The sequence below is a fragment of the Neophocaena asiaeorientalis genome, unplaced genomic scaffold (genome assembly GCF_003031525.2).
Source record: "Neophocaena asiaeorientalis asiaeorientalis breed wild unplaced genomic scaffold, Neophocaena_asiaeorientalis_V1.1 scaffold644, whole genome shotgun sequence".
NCBI classification, from domain to species: domain Eukaryota; kingdom Metazoa; phylum Chordata; class Mammalia; order Artiodactyla; family Phocoenidae; genus Neophocaena; species Neophocaena asiaeorientalis.
Window position 1 is genome coordinate 261,313 of NW_020174562.1, and position 6,655 is coordinate 267,967.

A 6,655-nucleotide genomic window follows, 5' to 3' on the forward strand; every position below is an offset into this window, starting at 1 on the left:
TGGCTGGGCAGGGCTGCTCCCTGATTGGATGGTGCCACTGACTGGTCTCTTTGTTCAGGTGGGGCTACAGGCAGGGCCCTGCAGTCCCATGGAGCCTCAGGCTGTGCTTTGGGATCCGGTGTGGCCACAGGCTGTGTCCAAAAATAGGTGGGGTGATTAGGTGCTCTTCTGATGGTTGAGGCTGCTGGTGGGACTCTCTCATTGGGCAGGGCCTCTACCTGTATTCCACAGTTCAGTGAGCCTGGAGACCATGCTTGGCAGTTGGGCAGGACCACCGTCAAGGCTGTCTAGTTGGGTGGGGACCACAGGCTATGCTTTGCAATTGGACAGGATCACTGGCTGAGCTCCCTTCCTGGGTCAGGTCACAGGCTGTCTTCAGCAGTCAGTAGGGCAGTTGACTGGGCTCCACAGCTGAGCAGTACCATAGGTAGGACTCAGGCTGACCAGGATCACTCTTCAGGCTCCCTGGTTATGTGGTGCCAGTGGCTATGCTCAACAGATAGGCGTGGCTTCTGGTTTGGCTCTCTGTCAGAGGAGGGCTCTAGGATGGGCTCATGGCTACCTGGGATCTCAGGCCAGTCTCCTGATCAGGTCAGACTGGAGGCTAAGCTCAGCAATTGGGTGTGGTTGTGAATTTTCTTCCCTGCCTGGGCACGCTGTAGGATGTGCTCCAAGGCTGCCAACCAAGCTGGGAAGCATGTAACCATGCTTCTCAGTGGGGCAGGATTGTAGGTTATGCTCAGCCATTGGGCGGGGCTTTGAACTAGCTTCCCTGCCTATGCAGGGCCATAGAACATACTCCATAGCAAATATGGCTTGTTGGCTGGGGACCCAAATCAGGCTGAACTGTCAACCAAGATCCCTGGTCAGAATGGGATAACAACTTGCTCTACAGATGGGCAGAGCAGCTGGCTGAGATCTCTGCTAGAGCATTGGGCCTTGCTACAGGCAGCAACATGGTCCTCCATACTCTGAGCACTGGTTGCTGTAAGCCCCACCCCCTTCTCCATCTCTATGTGATTCCCAATGGTCCACTCCTGAAGCTCCCCCCAGGGATCCCTGACCTAACTGTGCCTGAGTGTGAGGTGAGACCTGAGTATGCCTCCCAAGCTGTGTCCCATAATATGGGGGAAGCTGGATGTCCGTCTTGGATTCTCTTTTCCCACTGGAGAAACTGAGGCCCGGTGGGGGGTTCCTCTGGGCACAGCACTGTGCCCAGTTTATGGAGGGGCCAATGCAATCAAAGTGAAACTGTACCTCTTCCTCTCCTAATACTCTTCTTCTTGATTTCTGTGATTTTCGGGGTGCTTCAGCCTTACCCTCAGGATCTGAGATTTTTCACAATGGTTTCTTATCTATGGATAGTTGCCAATTGGTCTTCTTGTGAGGTGGACTGAAGTCAAGAACTACCTACATTGCCATCTTGACGATGTCATTATATTCAACATATTTTTATAAGGCTGATTCTAGGTTATGCTAATCAATTTATATATACCATTCTCATAAATAATTTATAGCAGATTAAATGACTAATGGTATTTTTTATGTTCAACACCTTAATTATTATATCATTATTATATGGTCAAATCAGATTCAGCTTGAGTAATTTTAACCAGTGACACCTTTCTAATAATTCAACCCCATGAAGTTTTGGACTGCCTACACCTGAAAAGATCTATTCAAAATGCAGCCAGTAGAAGCTCAACCATAAATCATTCCCAGTGAGTACATGTATCCAGAAATTTAAAGCCAATTAAACAAGAGCAGGTAAATGAGTACAGTTTTGTAGAAGGGGTGATGTAGTGGAAAAGATCAGATTCTAACTACCTCCATATAAATTGCTCATAAAATTTAAATGTTGAAAATATGCTTGTTAGCATATCTTGAAAGCAGCAATGACTATTAATGGAAATCAATAAATTAATAAATCAATACATCAATGGGAGGAAATCCCCAGGTTTCTTCTGTTGTGCCTACAGATCCTCTTTCTGCCCTCTCTACTCTGTTATCCACAGAGGTTGACTGTTTGGATTCATTAAATGTCCTGTGTGGCTGCTGTCTTGTGGCCAGATTCTTAAATGTGGAGACTTGGGAGGAGCTCAGTGGAAAGAAGGGGAGGGAAGTCAGGGTTCTTAGTCCCTAGCTCCCTCTCTGCAGGGTCAACACTGGCTGGCTGTTTTTCATAACAAAAAGTCTCAACTCCTGCCAGCCTGTCTATACAGACACAGTGGGAAAAGCATAATTTTTTCAATAAATGATAGTGGGGAAATTGGGCATCCACATGCAAAAATATCAAATTGTACCCCTACCTTATATCCTACACAAAAATAAAATCAAAGTAGATTAAAGACTTAAATGTAAGACCTAAAACTATAAAACTCCTAGGGAAAAACATAGAGGAGAAACTTTATGACATAGGTCTTGGCAATAATTTCTTCAATACCATACCAAAAGCACAGGCCACAGAAGCAAAAAATAGACAAGCGGGACTACATCAAACTAAAATGCTTCTGCACAGAAAAGGAAACGACAGAATTAAAAGGCAACTTTTGGAATGGGTGAAAATCTTTGCAAACTATATATCTGATTTATAAGGAACTACCACAATTCAATAGCAAAAAAAATAATTCAATTAAAAAACGGGCAAAGGACTTGAGCAGATATTTCTCTAAAAAAGATATACAAATGGTCAACAGGTATATGAAAAGATACTCAACAGCCTTAATTATCAGGGAAATCAAAATCAAAATCACAATGAAATATCTCCTCACACCCATTAGGATGACTATTATTAAAAAGAAAAAAATAGCAAGAATTGGTGAGGTTGTGCAGAAGTTGGAACCCTTGTACACTGTTGTGGGAATATAAACTGGTGCTATTGCTATGGAAAACAGTGTGAAGGTTCATCAAAACATTAAAAACAGAACTTCCGGGCTTCCCTGGTGGCGCAGTGGTTGAGAGTCTGCCTGCCTATGCAGGGGACGCGGGTTCGTGCCCCGGTCGGGGAGGATCCCGCATGCCGCGGAGCGGCTGGGCCTGTGAGCCATGGCCGCTGAGCCTGCGCGTCCGGAGCCTGTGCTCCGCAACGGGAGAGGCCGCAGGAGTGAGAGGCCTGCGTACCGCAAAAAAAAACCCCCCACAAAAACCAGAACTTCCATATGATCCAGCAACCTCGCTTCTGGATCTATACCCAAAAGAATTGAAATCAGAATATTGACAAAATATCTGCACTCCCATGTTCATTGCAGCATAATTTACAATAGTCTAGATATGAAAACAACCCAAGTGCCCATCCACAAATAATGGATTAAGAAAATGTGAGATGTGTATATATAAAAAATTCAGCCTTAAAAGGAAAGAAATTCTGTCATTTGTGACAACATGGATGAACCTGGAAAACATTATTCTAAGTTACATAAACCACACTTTTAAAATAATCCTTTTATTAAACTATCCTTAAATTACCCAATTTGAATATGCCATCTCTTTCCTGCCAAAATCCTGAAGGTTACAGAAGATATTGGGCAAAAAGAGTAGACAGGCTCCCAATATTTCAGTGTATTAGTTAAGTAAATGATTCAGCTTCTTTAAACCTCCCTTTCCTTATATGTTAACGAGGATAATCATCCCTATTTTTGGTAGGCAAAATAATTGACCCTCAAAGATGTTTACTTTCTAACCTCTACCACCTGTGAAATGTTATGTGCCATGGCCAGGGTGAATTAAAGTTTCAATTGGGAGTAAAGCTGCTGATCAGGTGTACTTAAGTAAGGAGATTAGCTTGAATGATCCAGGTGGGCCCAATGTAATAATAAGCATACTTAAATGTGGAAGAAGGAGGCAGAAGGGTTAGTAGCAAAGTGAGGCACTTCGAGAAAGGTTTGAGTTGCCATTTCTGGCTTTTAGGTTGGGAGAAGAAGTCACAAGCCAAAAAGTGTGGACAGCAAGGAAACAGATTCTCCTCAGAATCTCCAAAAGGAGCACTTTGAGACTTCTGACCTCCAGAAAGGAAAGGTAATGATTTTTTGTTGTTTTAAACTGTAATGTCTTAAGCTGTTGTAATTTGTTATAGCAGCAATAGGAAACTACTATTGTATGGGTTTGTTTTGAGAATTGGATGAAATAATGTAAAACTGTGTTTTAACGCATGAGAGCTGGAATTAGATCTGTGTTTTGAATCTCTCTTTCAAACTAGTAATTATTACCTTGGTTGAATTACTTAACTCTGTTTCTTCATCTACATGTAGGAAGATAATATCTGGAAACACAAAAATGTCAGTTTATTCTTTATGCTTTCTTATACTTGATAATTTTCCTAGTTGGACAGAATTAGATACATGGTCTCGAGAATTAGTAATGTAATTCATAAAAAAAGGATCTTGATAATCAGAAAGGAAGGATTAAGGGAAGCAAGGAAGAGAAGCAAGGTTGTGTAGGACGGGGGAATGGGTAGGCATAAATGCAAGAGTAGCAGAGACTCTTCTCATCCTGACTGGCCAGTTACAGGGAGTTGTGGGGAAACTGTATCATCTCTAGCAGCTCTTCCTTCACCATTCGGTGTAGGACTGTGGCTCAACAGAGCAGAAAAAAATAAGTCGACTGTTGTTTTGGATTCCATGGGATAAAAGCCTCCCACTAAAAACTATCTATACACCATTTTCTAGCAGAATGACCCTTTTATTTGACTGTGGGTTTTGCAGATTTTTATGTAGACTGTGTGGACAATCCTTCCTCACCACCAATTTCATTGGCTCGTAATAAGCACCTCATTATCCCCAAACAGAGTGAGATATCTATGACAGCTGAAGAAATGGGTGTTGAAGCTAATAGGAAACCCTTGGTTCCCATCTTATTATTGAACAGCAATGATTGAGCACAGCCTGTACTTGCTAACCCCCTCGCCGTGTAAATGGAGAGTTAATAATCCAAATTGCTTAGGATTGAATGAGGTAATGCATGTCAGGTTCTTATCTAAGACCCTGGTAATAACAACCACCACCAACACAACTAACTTTTCCTATAATTCCATGGCATTAACAAGTCAAATGTATTCTTCCTTTTGCTTTTATAATAAAAACACAAAGTATAAAACCCAACAAGTTCCAAAGAGTGGAGAGCCAAAAAGTCCCCCACCTTCCTCTGCTCCGTTATGTAGTTTTCCTTCCAAAGAGCAACTACTTTCACAGATTCTTGTATAATATCAAAATATTCTACATATTTATAAATATTTACTATTGTATCCTTGCAAATGACAGTACATCAGTTTTTGCCTTCGCCTTTTCCACTTAACCATATATGCTAGAGTGTTTTCCACATCAGTAAATAGAGTCCTACTTAACTATAGTTACGAAAGTGATTTGTCAACTGTAAAGTGTTTATAGTATTAGGTTTCATAAAGTCAGTAGTGTTTATTTGGGAACTAAACTGGTAGAATTGATTAATATCCAGTAGAGTTGATTAATATCCCAGATTAACATTAAGATTTATTTCACCTTTGGGCTGATGAAGATATGCTCCAAAAGATAGTTTGTATATTTTGACAGGAAATACCTTGTGCAGTTTTGACCCGTTCTTTGTGCTGTTTTCAGACTCAGAAATATCCCCTTCTTTGCAGAATTGGCAACAAGTAAAATCAGACAAAGCCTGTTGGATGTGCACACTTGTGATAATTACCACACTTCAAATTATTTACATAAGAACATGTTCATTCAAATGGACTCTTTAAATGCTAAACAGTGAATATAGACTAGAGGGCCCACTTTAACTGATGGCCATAGATGGATGTTCACTCCAGGTTTGGGTTGATAGGTCCACATTTCTTCCGCAGTAAGCAGGATGAGCAGACGTGTAGGAGGTCTAAACAGCTGCCGTAAATGTGGGCCCTCAGGGCCTGATTACAGAGGAAGCTGGATGGACTTGCCTACTGCATGAAGGCCCAACTCCTGCTTGGCTTCCCTTGCTGAAGTCACTTTTAGGCTGGCATCCAAGTTTGACATCATTTATCTACATGAACAGGTGCTCCAATAAAATGAACCACAGAAAAAGCAGATGCTATGGCAGGGCTCAGTGATTTCCCACTTGATGTTTTTGTAGAGGGTATGTTTGAAGACAGGCAGGGTTACTCTATTTTCTCAAGAAGCTGAACAAAGAAAATACAGAGAGCAACATTTTCCAGTGCAGAGTAGCTTAAAAAAATCTAGAAGGTTTTATTTTAAATCACTTATTTAAAAACATCCCAGTTCCCCCAAATTCTTTCAATATGATTTATCCTATGTTTCATGGTGTCCGAATTTGTATCAGCATGATATATATTTGGTATGGTATTAGAACAAAAGAACAATTGGTGGAATGTATTTCAACATGGTCATGGTGTGGCAAAGAGGATGGAGGAAAGGCTGGAGCAGGGATAAGTTGACATTTTCCCAAATGGAAAACAACATATTCAAATCAAATGTTTTTGGAGCTCACACTATTGCCAAAGTACTGAGGAGACTACTGAAGATAAAAATCTCTGGAAAAAGTTCAGGAAATTGGGACATATATTTAAAAAGAAATTGTAGAATTTACCTAATAATATAGAACAGCAGTGATTTATATGTCTGACCATGAGGACTTCAGATTGGTCCAACTACCACTTGTTTTAAAATGTAGAAGT